Raw genomic sequence first — 17,975 nt, forward strand, 5'->3', positions numbered from 1 at the left:
TTTTTGTTTTCTTTATGTTGAGGTGTAATCCATACTGAAGGCTGTGGTCTTTGATCTTCATCAGTAAGTGCTTCAAGTCCTCTTCACTTTCAGCAAGGAAGGTCATGTCATCTGCATAATGCAGGTTGTTAATGAGTCTTCCTCCAATCCTAATGTCCCGTTCTTCTTCATATAGTCCAGCTTCTCGGATTATTTGCTCAGCATACAAATTGAATAGATATGGTGAAAGGATACAACCCCGATGCACACCTTTCCTGACTGTAAACCCTGCAGTATCCGCTTGTTCTGTTCAAATGACTGCCTATTGATTCATGTACAGATTCCTCATGAGCGCAGTTAAGTGTTCCAGAATTCCCTTTCGCTGCAATGTTATCCATAATTTGTTATGATCCACACAGTCGAATGCCTTAGCATAGTCAATAAAGCACAGGTAAACATCTTTCAGCCCGGGTCCATCTGACATCAGCAATGATATCCCTGGTTCCATGTCCTCTTCTAAATCTGGCTTGAATTTCTAGCAATTCCTTGTTGATATACTGCTGCAGCTGCTTTTGAAAGATCTTCAACAAAATTTTATTCGTGTGTGATATTAATGATATTATTCAATAAATTTCCACATTCCGTTGGATCACCTTTCTTGGAAATAGGCATAAATATGGATCTCTTCCAGTCAGTTGCCAGGTAGCTGTCTTCCAGATTTCTTGGCACAGACAAGTACTTTCAGCGTTGCATCCATTTGTTGAAACATCTCAACTGATATCCCATCAATTCCCAGAGCCTTGTTTTTGGCCAATGCCTTCAGTGTAGCTTGGACTTCTTCCTTCAGTACCACTGGTTCCTGATCATATGTTACCTCCTGAAATGGTCAAAGGCCAACCAATTCTTTTTGGTGTAGTGACTCTGTGTATTCTTTCCGTCTTCTTTTGATGCTTCTTGCATCATTTCTTATTTTCCCTGTAGAATCCTTTAGCATTGCATCTGGAGGCTTGAATTTTTCTTCAGTTCTTTCAGCTTGAGAAATGCTGAGCATGTTCTTCCTTTTTGGTTTTCTATCTCCAGCTTTTTGTACATGTCATTATAATACTTTACTTTGTCTTCTCAAGCCACCCTTTGAAATCTTCTGTTCAGCTCTTTTACTTCATCATTTCTTCCTTTTACTTTAGCTATTCAATGTTCAAGAGCAAGTTTCAGAGTCTCTTCTGACATCCACTTAGGTCTTTTCTTTCTCTTCTGTCTTTTTAATGACCTCTTGCTTTCTTCATGTGTGATATCCTTGATGTCATTCCACAACTCGTCTGGTCTTCGGTCATTAGTGTTCAACGAGTCAAATCTATTCTTGAACTGATCTCTAAATTCAAGTGGGATATACTCAAGGTCATACTTTGGCTCTTTGGACTTGTTCTAATTTTCTCCACTTTCAACTTGAACTTGCATATGAGTGGTGGTCTGATCAACAGTCAGCCTCTGGCCTTATTCTGACTGATAATATTGAGCTTTCCCACTGTCTCTTTCCACAAATGTAGTCAATTTGATTCCTACGTATTCCGTCTGGTGAGATCCATGTGTATAGTCGCCGTTTATGTTGTTGAAAAAGATATTTGCAATGAAGAGGTCGTTGGTCTTGGAAATTCTATCATCTGCTCTCCAGTGTCATTTCTATCACCAAGGCCAAATTTTCCAACTACTGATCCTTCTTTGTTTCCAACTTTCAAATTCCAATCACCAATAATTATCAGTGCCTCCTGATTGCAGGTTCGATCAATTTCAGACTGCAGAAGTTGGTAAAAGTCTTGTAAGGACATTTGTGGTTGCATTTAGAGCCTACCCACCTAATACAGGATAATCACCCCAGGCAAGATCCTTAATCACATATGCAAAGATCCTTTTTCCTTATAAGGTAACATTTACAGGCTCTAGGGATTAATGCCTGATATCTTTGGATGACCACTATTCAGCTTACTAATCAACCAACTGGTTGCCTTTGAGTGGGTTCCAACTTATGGTGACCTCATATGTGTCAGAGAAGAACTGTGCTCCATAGGCTTTTCAATAGCTGATTTTTCAGAAGTAGATCACCAGGCCTTTCTTCCAAGACACCTGTAGGTGGATTCAAACTGCCAACCTTTCAGTTAGCAGCTGAGTATATTAACCATTTCTACCACTCAGTGACTACCCTACCCAGAATGGCTTTTGGGGAGCTTCAGAATTAAAAACAATGAAGGAGGAAGAGGTTCTTCGAGTTGGGAGGATAGTGATTTGGGGAATACTGTATCTTTCATTAACTTCTTTAGTTAGGATAAAAAATGTATGTGTGTGTGGATGTATATACATATATATATATATGCACACACACACACACACACAAACATACACATACAGTAAGAAGAGAGGCTCAGAAACTCTGAGTGGAGGCTTAAGCCAAGCACAGAGTTCCTCACAATTACCTGGACTGCAAATTGCAGCCCAGAAAAGCATCATCCCAGGGATTAGCTGCAGGCTCACCTCTATTTCCACTTTTATTTTCTCAGTCAACACTTATTTTTTAAGAAACTATTACAGCCAGACACTGCTCCATGTACTTGGCATGCATCAATGAAGACAATGAAAACAAAAATCCCATCCTGTGGTGGTTACATTCTATCTGGAAAAGGACAGACAGTAAACAATAAACTTAATTGTTGTTGTTAGGTGCCGTTGAGTCGGTTCCAACTCATAGCGACCCTATGTACAACAGAACCAAACACTGCCCAGGCCTGTATCATCCTCATAATCATTGCTATGTTTGAGCCCAATGTTGCAGCCACTGTGTCAATCCATCTCTTTGAGGATCTTCCTCTTTTTTGCTGACCCTCTACTTTACCAAGCATGATGTCCTTTTCCAGGGACTGGTCCCTCATAACATGTCCAAAGTATATGAGATGAAGTCTCGCCATCCTGACTTCTAAAGAGCATTCTGGCTGTGCTTCTTCCAAGACAGAGTTAATAAGTACATTATATGTAAATGGAAACATTCCATGTGTCCAGTTTCCAATCTTCTGGCATATCTTGGTTTCCTTTACTCTCTAAAGATTAAAAATATAAACCAATAAATTATGTATGTGGCTTCTCTCTTCACCTCGGTTGCAATTAGCTTATATTTTAAGTAGCTGGAAGATCGTTGGTGGTTCAGTGATAGAATTCTCACCTTCCATGCGGGAGACCCAGATTTGACTACAGGCCAGTGCACCTCATGCGCAGTCAGCACCCATCTGTCGCTGGAAGCTTGCATGTTGCTATGATGCTGAACAGGTTTCAACAGAGATTCCAGACTAAGACAGACTAGGAAGAAGGGCCTGGTAATCTACTCCTGAAAATCAGCCAATGGACACTCTATAGATCACAATGATCTGACCCTATTGTGCATTGAGTCACCATTAGCAGGGGGTTGACTTGACAGTAGCTAACAACAACAAAGTAGTCCATTCTTCTTATTAATATTTTCAATTTCTATTTATTTCTGGTTATTTTTAGCACATAGTAGGCTGTTCCACAATTTCCCAGTGATATGTAGGTTAGAAAGCACATTCCTAGGGCACAAATGCACTTTGCACCAGACAACTCCATCATCACAGCCTTGTATTTTATAGTTTACATTTAAGTTCATCTTTCTTTTCATCAGTACATTCCCTCAACCCTCCCTCCTCCCATTTCACCCATTTAAACTCACACTGGACTCCACAGACAGCCAAAAGACAGACATACAACCTATCACCATGCCACTGATGCTCAGCCACTCCTGTCTGGCCCCACTCCCAGCAAAACTTCACGAAAAGTTGTCATTGGCAGACAAGTGTTTAACCTCCTCACCTCTCCCCTCTGCCCTCTGCCTTGTCTGAGCAGCAGTAGGGGAAGGTGGGAGTGAGAGAAGAGATTAAATCAGGTGATTGAAAGCTAATACCATCTCCAAGCAACCCTCAGAGTGAACCCAGGAATTTAAACTGTAATATCATCCTCCAGGAAAGGCAGTAAGAAAAGGAGAAAGTTGGTGTCATACTGGGCTCAGCATTGGGGTGCCCAGGCAAGGCTGGTGACAGGGACCAGGAATGGGACAGCAGCTTAGCTTTGGCTGGGGCGCATCTGGGAGGGGAAGAAAGGTGGGGCTCATGGAGACATCCATGTAGGAGTAATCTGCCTGCCAAGCGGTCAGGGCTCTGGGGGGCATTGAAAAACTCCAAGCAAGTACGTGGAAAAGATATATTTGGCTTCGTTTTCTTTTTGTCCCCACTGAGAAATGCTGTCCATTGTGTTTCCATGGGAGGCTTTGGTGTCTAATTTTAAAAAATGAAGTGAGCAGGTAAACTGGAGCTAATGGCCTCAACCCTGGGGCAGACATCTGGGGCAATGTTGACATTGCTGCTGGAGAGCCAGCTGGCCTTTGCACTGCCCTCCCTCCCCGCTCCCCGCTGGCCTCCAGGGGGCTTCAGCTTCTAATGAACCGACTGCAGAGCTCTGACGCTGGCGCTGCCCACACTCTCCTGAAGCTCCATAAATGTTTGTTTTATGAATGAGCACACCCTGGCGCACCTTGAGGATGCTGTCTTTATCCTGAGAGGCAACAGTTTCCCAGCTGCTCTTCCCGGGCCGGGGGAAAAGAGTTAACTACTGTCTCGGAGATTCTTAGATTCAGGGAACTAGAGACTCTGCAGAACGTGTGACAGAAGCACCTCATGAATTTATCTTAATGACTGTATTATGGATTGAATCGTGTCCCCCATCAAAAACACACACACATATGTGTTGGAATTTTAACTCCTATACCTACCAATATAATCCTGTTGGAAACAGAGTTATCTTTGTTAGGTTACTTAGATTATACCCACTTAGGGTAGGTTCTAAATCAAATCATTTCTGAGTTATTAACAGTGCAGATTAGATGAACACAGGGGAGAGGACAGATGTCACGTGAGGATCTTCTACAAGGAACACAGAAGAACCAAGGGACACCAGGGCTGTCAACAAGGAAGAAATCTGCACCTTGGAGACCTTGCCTTGGACATTTAGCCTCCAGAACGGATGAACTCAAGCATTTGTGGTGTTCCTCTTAAGGCAGCACTAGGAAATGAAGGCAGAATTGAATGATGGGCCGGAGAGTCACCTCCTGTATGTCAGACACTGTGCTAGCTGGTGTTCAGCACACGTCCTTACAACAATCGTGGGGCACAAGAAAACATTTTCCCCATTGTATAGATGAGAAAGTGGGAGTCCAGTGCATGGAATATACCAAATCCACAAAGCCTGCTAGTGCTCAAGTTAGATGTGAACCCAAGTCTCATTCCTTAATGCATTACTTAACAGTGTGGTTCAGGAGGCTGACTGCCTGGATTCAGTCCTAGCTTTGCTTTCGACTTACTATGTGACCTCAAGCAAGTTAATTCACCTCTCTGGGCCTTATCCATTACGAGAATAGTACTTACCTCTTGGATTGTTGTGATGACCAACATCACAAGAGATAATGAATGTAGAAGATTTTAAAAAGCGGCCAGCACAAAAAAAAAAAGAAAAAACTTGCTGCTGTCAAGTCAGTTTCAACTCATAGTGCCCCTATAGGACAGAGTAGAACTGCCCCATAGGGTTTCCAAGGTCGTAAATCTTTAAGGAAGCAGACTGCCCCATCTTTCTCCCATGGAACGGCTGATGGGTTTAAACTGCCAGCCTTTCGGTTAGTAGCCAAGTGCTTAACCACTGCACCACCAGGACGCCTCCCAGCACAAATATAAGTGTTCAAAAACCATTTGCTGGTGATATTATAATGTCAATGTTCTTTCCACTCAACTGCACTTTGCTTCTTGAGAGTAGAGAAAGGCTTAGTTTCTGATAAATATGGGCAAACCCTAAGCTATGTGCAGATGTTTCAGCTGGGCTATGCTTGACCTGGCTTAAATGATTCCTATTGGGTGGGGCAAAGTGGCCTTCCCCATTCCAAAGCAGGCCCTGCTTCCCAGCACTGAGAGTGTGGGGAAAGAGGGGGTACTGGGCGGGGAAGACAGAGGTTTGCCACAGCAAAGCTGAGGATGCTCTTGGTGCTGGGGTTTAATTTATCTTTAGCAGCAGAAAGCAACTTTCTTGGAATTGGCAAGAGTTGGCCCCTTTAACAATGGAGAGTCTACAAGGACATCCTAGAATGGAGTTTCTAGGTACCTCTTCCTTATCCTTTGCCTCAGTCTGGTGTCGTGGACGAAAAGAGAAAAGGGAAGTTGGTAAGCTCCTTCTCCCTTGCCACGTGGCCCTATCCTTGGACCATTCACTTATTTGAGAAATTTTCTCAGCATTCACCGTGTAACCAGCCGCAGGGCTAAGTGCCGCACAAGCAGCAGAGAAGATAAAAGACGCGTTCTCTTTGTCAGTGGCCAGTTCAGGGTACTATAATACATGGATGTAAGTTCACTGCAGGAAAAGGGCCCAGGCCCCTTCTATTCTTCACTGTCAATCAGAAGTTTGAATGCACACACAAACGCAGAAACACACCACAAGCAAAGAGTAAGGCACATTCTATTGATGTGAATCCGACAGATCATGTTACATTAGGACAGACAGAACTCCTGTGTCTGTGTTTACACTTTCACTCCTGCACCTGGGCCCCCAAATCTCCCCACCCCAGCACCCAGCTGCTCTGCCTTCCCCATACATCATAGTTCCCAGACTCCATGTTAGAGCTCACGGGGACGGCAAAGCAGGGGTTCAAAGCTAGCCCTCATGCTTTCACAAAGAGCAACTCTGTGTTTCCTTCATCCAGAACATCAAACAGAGTGACTGCCCCTGGGCCTCTGATATCCATGTTGCCACCTCGTTAATGACTATCTGGGGGAAGGTTTTATGAGGTATCAGGGAAGATGTGAACAGATACCGGAGGATGAATGTCTTCTTGCCTTCGTCATCATGGGGTAAAAGCAATGCTGACCTTTTTGTGTATCTTCCCAAGTTGTCAGCATAAATTTACTGGGGTTTTATCCTGTGTCCACCATTAGCTCAAGAATCTGGGGAGATAAAAGGAGGCACAGTTACTTTGCAGGAAGACTTTGATGGCTCAGCTTCAAAGTATGCTAGAAATTCACGTGAGGGCAGGGTTCCAAGCCTGCCTGCTGTGGCAGTGGCTGTCACAGTGTCCAGAAAAGCATGGGTATCTCAATTTCCAGGCAATAATATCTGGTGGCTCTAAAGAGAGTGCCCAGCACAAAGTGTATGCTCAATAAATATTCGCGGAATTGGGGATTCAATAAATTAATGAATGAATGAGTGGAGGGAGAGACATGGCAGTTGGAGTCTCCAGATGGTGCTAAAAGGAGTCAGCACAGTCTGGAGAAAACAGGGTAGGGTGGGAAACAGCTAGACTCAGAAGTGGTTGACACAAGCTTATTGAACACTTTAGGTTCTAGAAAAAGAACAGGGCTTAAGGGCAGGTGTGGAAGTCCTGAAGGGAAATTTAGGCAGAAGCCCAGTCATCAGGACTAGGTACAAATGACTGGTACAATAAAAGAAGTAATAATAATGGCTAAAATGCATGGAACTTCTACTCTATGTCAAGAATTCCCTAATGCTTTACATTTGCTCTTCATAATCAAACACTACCATCTAGATACTATTTTATTCCAAATTTATAGAAAAATGGGAATGAAAAGTTAAAAAAAAAGTCTACTCTCTCAGTGTTGAGATTCAAACCCAAGCAGAATGATTCTAGAGGGCGCATTCTTGACAACTAGTAGGGCAGGGGAAAACTTAATCAAGTGGGCAGGCGAACATCTGGGGCTTCTCCTAGGCAAAATAGCATGCCCATGTTCAGACTCAACCCATGGGTGAAGCTAGAGAGATCTCACAGGGGTAAGTTAGGGACTGGACGAGGTGGCACTGCCTTCATGAGTAGGCATGGAACAAGATGTGTCGTGCTGAAACTGTGGACAACCATGTTCCTGGTGTGTATGTCTAGACCTCCTTCCTTTCTCACTAGTCTCTAAATCCACAACTAGTGTACTAACAGAGCTTGAGATCTCAGCCCCATGCAGATGGATCCCAAATCTACATATCCTCTCCTAATTTCTCTTCCAGGTTTCCATTGCACATCCCGAAATGCCTTCTGTTTATTTGCCCTCAATGCCCTGCCAGCAGCTCAGATTTGATTTGAGGCAAAAACTGGGCTCATCTTCCTCCCCAACTAAAACTGGTCCACCTTCTTCCCTTCCTTCTGTCTGTCCATAACCCTAACATTCTTCACAGTCTCAAGGGGTCCAAGCCCCAGAGCCCTCAAGATCTATCTCTTTTTCTTTGCACAGCATCTAATCATTCATGAATCCTTGTGAAAATTTTCCACTTTAAACTTTTTAAAAAATTATTTTTACAGAAAATGTCAATGTTCTGCCTCTGCAGCTATCTCTTCATCAGCATATCCAATCCTACCCTCCGTTCATGAGTTCAGTTCTTTATTGCTTGAAACAGAGCATGGATTCCAGCTTGATTCTTGCCTCCAGTTTTTCTCTCTCCTCTGTTCTTTTCTCCTTGGTTCCATGCCCCACATGCTGCTAAACCAATCTCTCTGAAGTGCGGTCCTGAACATGCCACTCCCCTGATCAACAAGCTTCAGTAGTGCCCCGTTATCGGTCATATAACATCCAGATTCCTCATCATGGCTTTTCACATCGACTTAGAGCTGGTCTCAACTCAGTGCACATTTATTGAGTCCTCCTTAGTTCCAGGCCCTACGCTAGGCATTGTAAATACAAAAACGAACCCACGATGCTTCCTGTCCTTGGAGAAGAGAAAGATGAGCTGGTTCCAAAATCTCTAGCCAGCATTTCTTCCTGCTCTTGCCCACTGCTGAAGGTGCAAAGTTGGATTCTTGCTGTTCCTCGAAATTTCCTTAGCATTTTCCTGTGTCTGTGTTGAGGAACTTCTTTACTTCAGTCTTCAGCCAACCCTCTCCTGCTTAGATATCTCATCCTGCAGGAAGCCATCCACTAGTCTCCCTTTCAAAGATGAATACTGCTTCCGTAGCCCACACCTCTGCACATCTTTTTCTGATGGATCATGATTTGCTGCACATGATAGTTTGCTTCTATCTATGATCTCCACGTCCATATCTACATTCCCAAAACTCACGTTCAACAGACTGCCGTTGCACAGAGTATTAATTAACACATGTTCTTAGGAGAAAGTTCAGCGGCCTTTGCAAATGCTGGATTCAACAAAATTTGTCAGTTTAATCTCCTGCATGACTTCTTGGGGACTTTACTGATTGCATATTATGCATTAAATCTACAAGAAAATGGTGGAGTATGTGATATTTTTTAAAAGAGGAAAATATGGGATACTTTCCATGTATTTATTCATTTTTCATAAGATCAACATCTTCTAGAAATAGTGTTCCACAAAGCACAGTTTAGGAAACCTTGTCCTAGACAGTAAGACCATTGAGTAATGATAATAATAATAGTAGTAGTAGAAATGCTAAGAGCAACTATTGTTTTTTGAGCATTTATTTTGTGGCAGGTAATACACCAAGTGTTCTTATACCCAGGCATTTATTTAATCTTCACAACAATCGAACACGTAAGTACTAATTTTAACCCATTTTGCAGGTTAGGAAAGAGAGGCTCAGAAAGGTTAGGTAAACTTCCTAAGGCCATTATCATCAAAGACATATTTAAACCACAACATGAATTAAGGCTACCTTAACCCTGAACCTGTTGTCTTTGTGGGAAGGGGCTTGTTTTTGAAATCTCTGTGATCCCCTTCCCGCAGAAATTCATAACAGCTCATAACTTTTGAACACACTTATGATTTTAGTTTTACAGTTTGAATTTGCATCTGTGCTTTGATGCTTTCCAGCATAGAGAGTAGGAAGAACACTGCTGAACTGCTCTTAGGCTCAGGAGACCTGCGTTTATGACCCTAAATCTGCCTTTAATTAGCCATGTGTCATTAGGCATGGTGTCTCTCCCCTCTGCGGCTCAGTTTCCTCAACTGTAAAATTACAGCAAGGTTGGACTCGATATCTGAGGTCCTTTAACCTCTTTTTCCCATGCTCTTCTCTTTGCCAAGTTTGGGTGATTAATAGAATTAGATGAGCCCTTTGCTGCCATTGTATCTGCCACTGAGAGCTGGGCCCCTCCCTCAGATGAATCCATGACATGGCTAACTCACTGTGTTGACGCCAAGGCCATTTCAATGATCCACAGCCATTTCAATGTCCATTTCAATGACCCACAGCTTCAGGAGGAGAAGTACTTGCCTTTTACCAAATCTGATCTTCTGTTTTAGTAAAATTAAAATAAAAATTGTGGGAACATCAAATAAATTTCAAAATTAGGGTGATATAAATATAAATGAATAAAAAGGCAGATGGGTTGCATTTCCCTTGCAATATACATGCAATTCAAAATTGAGGAGAAAAATGTTTGTTGCAAATGTGTTTTGGATTTCCTGAACCAAAAGCTCTTGCAGAAGAGTTTGAAACTTCCAAAGCACCAACATGCAGCTGCTTTGGCCATCCTTCAATGAACCAACCAACCCCCAGTTGTCTTGAAACACCGCCTGCATCCTAGGATGTGTTCTCCACTGAGCAACTAAAATGCTTAAAGTCTTCTAGGATAACATGGTTTGACTACAGTTCACCGCTTAGGGAACATTCGTAAAAACAAGATGTCTATCTTCTGACCCCAGGGCCATAAGTGGCATAACTTAAAGAAATAAAGCAGCAATAGAGTTTTACGTTAGTCTGGGGTTTTTCCTAAAGCAAAGCACAGGATTGCAGGGATGAAAATTTTAGACTGAAAAGATGGTTCCCATTTAATTATTCCTTCCCAGAGAGTGAGGAATAGAAGATTAGTCTAAGCAGATATAAAGATTAGAAGGGAGAAGGATAAAAACCAAAAAGAAATCCAAAGATGCTCTGGCTAGTTAAAATTCTCCTAAAACTTGGGCTTACTAGGCTTGGACTTTAATATGTGTTCTGCATGAGAATGCTAATATAATTTTAATTGTGGTGGCTCGCATTTATTGAGCATTTACCATGGGATGAGTTCTCAAATGAATTGTCTTATTATCATTTTACCATCTGGAGCAGATGTTCTTGGTGCCTTGTCTGTCACCTTGACTTACCCCAGAAGTCACCTGCCAACAGTCCCTATAGACACCAAAGGGAACAGTTTCTTTGCCACAATGTATTCTTTGGCCACAGGACATCCTTGGCCCAGTGCACTAGACAGCCAGAAGTGTCATTGTGTTAACACCACCAAGAGTGAGTCCCAAACATTCAGGGGTAGGATTTGGTGAATGAATACCTCAACTTCCTTGTCCCTCAGTGGGACAATTCTGAGTATTCTACAGTCTCTCCAAGAGTCCCCAGTGGGATTGAGCCCAGTTTCCCACTGATCAACACCCTATTTATGGCCCTTCTTCCCTTTTCTACCTCACTTCCATCACTCCCTCACCGTGCTTCCTGGGATCACATCCCAGATAAACTGCTTACACCCAAATCCTTATCTCATATTCTAATTTTTGGAGAAGCTAAACTAAGACAACAATTTTACAGCAAAGGAAACAGAAGGTGGGGGAGATTAAATGGTATGTTCCAAAAAAATTCAGTTATCCAGTGAAAAACCTCCATGAGATGTTCTACGGGAGATGCTCAGAAATATTTGAGACACTGATCTGGGTACTACCAAGGCTGGAGGCTCAGAGAGCTAAGAGTAACCACTACTCTAGCTTTCTGAGTTTTGCATATAGATGTGCATGCCAGAAAGATATCTTCGAGAAGGGGTATCAGGGATTCTTAGCAAAAGGCTTAGTAGGGGTGAGATTTGGCAAATGTCACATTCCGGAGCCACACTATTGGTTTTGAAAAAGGAAATACTAATATTTTCAATGTTTTAAAATAATATTTATTCAATTTTGTAATTATAATAATGAGAATTAATTAAAAGAAGTATCTCTCTACCCAAATAAAAGTACTGGCAGTTAATGCTTTTTGAATGGATTTTCTCATCTATAAAATTAGGGCAATAAAAGAACATATCTCATTGAGTTGTTATGAGAAATATATGTGTTAATGCTTAAATTTTGCTTAAAATGGTGCCTGGCACAGAGTAAGTGCTCAATAAAGATTAGATATCTTTAGATTTTTCAATGTATTCCAAACATTCCTGTGCAATTTACATGACTTTTCTCATTTTTATCTTCACAAAACATAATTCATGTGAGATGTTTACCTGCTTGACCTGTGTTCAGCTCAACAGAATGAATAATCTCAGAATAGTTCAATTGTTTTCATATTTTACAGCTAGGATGTGGCAAAGCCAGGATTTAAGCCCATCTTTACTATGATTTTTTCCTCTGTAACACACCATGTGTGTAATAACTTGAAAAGATTCTTGAACTTTTGTTACTTCCATATGTTTGTTATCCTTGTTCTTTTCTCATCGTCTCTATTTAATCATTAGTAGTAAAACCACTAAAACAAGATGACCAATATTCCTCTCTTTCTTGACAACAAAACACAGGAGAACAGAGGATTCCTTTCTGGGTCACTTCCTTCTGTGCTGCAGGGAACTTGCTCTAACAATTATCCACTCTCACACTTGCTTTTTCAATTTATCTTCCATACCACCATCCCCTTCAGTCCCTAAAGGCTTTCCTGTTCTAAGCAGAAAATCTTCCCTTAAATTTCACACCATGCATGTTAGACTAGGCTGTCTCTCTAACAAATAACTCCAAAAGCTCAGTGGTTTGATACAATAATTGTTTACTTCTTGCTTGTATCTCAGTAAAATGTGGGTCAGTGTTGAGGGGCTCTGCTCCACAGAGTCCTTCAGGGACCCAGGTTTGTGCCATCTCATGGTTCTGCTCTGCTCTGAGTCCTTGGATTCCTCTCCATTCTGTATGGGGGAAGATAAAGTGAGGACCCCTAGTAGGCAATTTTATGGCCCAGAATTTCGAGTGATGCATATCACTTCTGCTTATGTTCCATTGGCCAGAATTAATCACATGGTCTCACCTAGATGCAAGAAAGCTGGTCGAGTATAGTGCCAAGGGAAAAAGGAGAATCCAGACCTTTTGAGAACTATCAGTCTTAGTCATGCCATTTCAAGCATCACGTCATCTCTTTCCATTCTTCCCGTCATGACTCTTAAAAGAAAAATAAAAGTTACTAGCCTCTATAGTGTGTTAAACTTAACATAGCATTAACCCACCTCAACTGCCATTCTCCTTAACGTTTTACAATCTTGTATTAGCCATCCTTCCCTGATTCACTGCTCTCAAGGACACCAAAGAACAACTCCATCTGTGTAAAAATGATAGTGCCCATAATAGTGCCTGGCACATAGCAGATACCTAACTTTTATTGAATGAATGAATGAAACGGGTAACTTGGGTGACATTCAACTTTCTCTGTACAAATGGCATTTTTATGTGATCAGCCTTGTTCTAGATACTGGGGCATCCAGAAGCAGATGCTGAGACACAGTTTGGCATACAGTGCCTTATAAGGGACAAATACTTTTAAAAGGGAGAGGTAAGAAGCAAAATTAGGCAGAGTGAAAAGTCAACAAAGACTTGGCCAACCATACGGGACACTCTGGAGTTAGGTATGGTCCATCAGAGTTGTCCCACACTGGGTTAAACAGCCAAGCCTTATGCTGTCACCTCAGTCAAGGCCATGCTTTATATCTATTAAATTGTTATTTTCCTCCCACTGAACTCTTGTAACAACCCCCTCTTCCATTGTTCTTTCTACCTTCAGAATTTCCCTGGGCACAGTCACCAGTGTCAATTCCTAATGAGCAGCCTTGATCATGTCATTCTGTCCAAAAAGCTTCCAAGCTTCCTTGATTCCTCCATACAACAATTTCTGCGTCAAAAGTCAGAGGCAAGTTGGGGACCTTCACCTTGTCTCTGTGGCAATACTCTATAAATCCCTCAAATAAGGAGGGCTATTTAACACTATCTGACCAGTAAGAGATGCCCTCAGTTATCCACAGCTCCCATTCACATGAGCAATGGCTCTAAAGAGAGAGCTATTTATGTCTGGTGATTATCCTTGTGCCTAGAGAGGTAGTAGATGTCCAACAAATATTTATCGATAAATAAATTAATAATGAAAAATGAGTAACACTAAATATACTTAACTAGTCACTCAGATATTAAAGCTCGCCACTACAATATTCTGACTTATTTTTTCTGTCTTGTTGTTGTTAGCTGTTGTTAGTTCCCATCGAGTCGATTCTGACTCCTGGCAAGCCAAAGTGTGCAGAGTAGAACTGCTCCATATGGTTTTCAAGGCTGTGACCTTTGGGAAGTAGATTGCCAGGCTTGTCTTCTGAGGCATCTCTGGGTGGGTACTAACCACCAACCTCTTGGCTGGTAGTTGAGCACTTAACGCTTTGCACCTCCCAGGGACCTTTTATCTGCCTAATCTCCCACAATATCATAGCTAATAATCTACAATCCAACTGAACGCGATGGCTCGCAGTTCCCTGATTGTGCCCCAAAATCTCCTGGTTCCGGATGTTCCTCGCTGTTCCCTCTTTCTCTCTCTCGAAGTCCTGGTTTTACACTTTTGCTTGTTAAAATCCCATTCATCCTACCATGGCATATGTTTCATAACTTTTTTCCTGATTAATCGCCATATACTAATTCTCCATTCCTAGAAATCCCCAAGCACGTAAATGTGTATTCTCAGCGCATTCTTTCTTGTACTGTGGTTGTTTCTACAAAGGTAGTGCGACTTTTTCTGTGCACCTACCATGAGAATTCCATTGTGTAACGTATCAGCTGAGGTTCTTGGTTTCCATTTGAGCAGAAAGCCCATGAGTGGAAAAGAAGATGACGATGGTGATGATGAGGATGGAAAGAGAAGTTGAATTCCCTATTTTCAATTCTTCTTGAAGCCAGCTATATCCATGCCATGTCTGGAGTTTGGTTTTCAGCTACTGCTATGCCACAACCCTGCATTTTAAAAATACATTCCTCTTTTGCCAGAGCTAGTGTGAATTGGGTTTCTGTCATTGAACAATAACAACAACAACAACAAATGTCTTGCCTAATACACAGGGAGGGACAATGTGGGCTGAGATCCAATATATGGCTCGTTATTTTAGCTTTGAACCAGTCTTGATACCTATCTATTTCTTTCTTTCCTTTCTCTTTCCCTTTCTCCCTTTCTTTACAATTTATTGAGACTGTCCTCTGTGCAGGACTGAGATTCCAAGCGAGCCCTCTAGTACTACGTCTTAGAACTCATCCACCTCCCTTGTTAGAGGGCTGGTAACACTGAAGAAAGCATACCTTAGTAGCAAAGAGTACAGATTTGGGCTTAGATAGGCCTGGGATGGAGTTCTAATTCTGTCACTTGCTGACTGTATGGTCCAAGAAAATTGACCAAAGTCTTTTTAATTCCAACTTACTTTTTTGTGAAAGGTTCCTATGACTGTGAATTTTCTCTCCTCCCAATCCTCATAGAGCGGGACAGGGACTAGGGTGAGGCAAGTGAGGAATCTAGGATGCAAAATTTCAGGAAATACTGAATCTTGCACAACCTTGAGAGTGAGAGACATCTTAAATTTTGTCCCTAGACACGTCACTCGTCTTACACTAGTTCAGGTAATTGAGAATTGTGGTGAGGACTGAAGGAGTTATTAAAGGTCAATGCTACTCTGTCACATGGGGTTGTTATGAACTGAAATTGACTCAAAGGCACCTAACGACAGCAAAGGGCTCATAGAGTATGTGTTCAACAAAGACTAGGTATCGGTTTTATTATCATTATTATTGCAAATCTTTTTTTCTACTATTGCCATTACTACAACCATTACTGTTTCTACTACCATCACCACCACTGGTATCAGCAGTACATCGATTCTCTTTTGGATATTAATGTATTTCTTGGAAGGCCTTTCCCATGCCTCATACTTCTTTGAGCAGAAGGGCAGCCAAACACACAGTCTGGAATGAAGCAGCTTTGAAAAAGAAAGCACAGCTAGAGCCAAACTGAGAAGAGTTTTACTACTGCAACACAGAGCAGAGAGCAAAGTACACAGAGCAAAGTCTCAGCCCAGGTGACATTGGGAAGGATGTGCCCTGGAAAGGGAGGAAACTGGGACACTGGGTGATACTCAGGCAGGATGATACTCAGGTTCTAGCACACCTGGATTCAAGAACTGGCTTCGCTGCTTCCTGAGCATGTGACCTTGGACAGATCACTTCCACTCTAAGCATCAGCATTCTTATCTATGATAATGGTTCTACCTCGATTGGCTGTTGAGAGAATGAAATATGGCAATGCCTGCGAAGAGCTTAGCACAATGGCCAGCACATACTAAATGCCCCATTTTGTGTTACCACTGTCATTGTCACATTACTTATGCTGCTGTCCCTTGTCCCTTTACTCCTAAAGCCAGTCTAAGATCACCCTCTATAGGGTAGATCTATAGGTAGTAGTGTGGACTAGGAAACCACATCTCCCAAACTTCCTGACCTTGATTAAGCCGTTTCCTGGAGCACAGGCCAAGGAGATATGCCTTGCCATTATCTCCACTACCTGGCACATGGTCAGCACCCATAAATATGAGATGGATTTTAGAGTCCAGGTTCTTCAATCAAGGGAAAGGATCACAGTCACTCTAATCTTTCCTTTTTTAAGCCTGTCCGGAAGCCTGGTCATTATTTTGTTTGACTGCTCCACAGCCTCTGTTTGGCTAAGTGGCTGGTACCTTTATGATAATTTCCTACATATGTCCTTCACCTCTGATTTGGGGATGATGATGCCTCTTACAGGATGCCCACAAATACTACGTGTCTACACTGGACCCCTCTGGGTAGATGCCTTGTCTCTCAGCCGTAACAAGGATGTCTATAGACTTTAAGATTCAAACTGAGTAAGAGGGAGGGACACTAGATGGGCTGCTGAACAGGACTGGGTGGGATGCCAGATGGGACGGTCCCCGGCAAACAAGGACATGTGGTCACACTGGCTATCACACATTGACTCTGTCATTGTCATATGGGTGAGTACTTGTCACAATGTTTGTAATAGACCTATAATTGGGCTCCTTTTCTGAAAGATGTCTCAGATACTGCAGCCTGTGTCATCCAAGGAGGCAGTCTTTGCCATATATACCTAATGCAAGGGGAAATATAAAAAGTGGCCTTGGGATCACTGCCTCTGAGTTTTCAGTCTGGAATACAATCCTGTCTCCTGAGAGCAAAACAAGAAAGTGGTTGGTCTAGACCAAGGCAGTGGAACACCAGGCCTCTTGGCTGCAATTCTCTGTACACCAGGGTGTTCCTTCCCTCCCACATTGCTTGGGGAACCCACACAGAGTAACATCTGGCCAGATGCAATCTACAAAACACACTGTGAAACATATTAGTTCCCTCTGGCCAATGGAGACCTACCTAGTAAATGAGCAGGAAAAGGTCCCACGGTGAAAGTTGGAAGCCAAGATTTGTCTCTCATGGGGACCTGTCTTTCTGTAAAGAATGGGGTTCAAGCCAACACTTCGTGCTGAGGTCTGACGGCATCTGGAAAGCTATCTTTGGAGTCAGGGGGGTGAATATAAGGGATCGTTCAGGACCTGTAGCCACTGTTCGCCAGTTTGTCACACAGGGATGAGCCAGAAGAAGGGAGAAGAGGCTCTGAGTTGTCAACAGCAAATGCATCCATAAGGAGCTGATATTTATTCAAGAATTACTATGTTCCTAAATACAGTGCTAAGTGCTTTGAATGCAACATTTCATTTAATTTTCAGAATTATGAGATCTGTCTATTGTTCCCATTTTGCAGATCAGGTGCATGAGGCCAGAGAAAATGTAAACTATCTCAAGGGCACATGATGGTGAGTGTGGAGCCAGGAGGAAAATTAAGTCTGTCTGCCTTTCACGCCTTTGCTTCTAGCCACACTGTTAGCAAAGCATCAATTTTATGCCTCCTACCACTTTCTCCAGAGCTC

Source organism: Trichechus manatus, unplaced genomic scaffold, assembly GCF_000243295.1.
Source record: "Trichechus manatus latirostris isolate Lorelei unplaced genomic scaffold, TriManLat1.0 scaffold00008, whole genome shotgun sequence".
NCBI classification, from domain to species: Eukaryota; Metazoa; Chordata; class Mammalia; order Sirenia; family Trichechidae; genus Trichechus; species Trichechus manatus.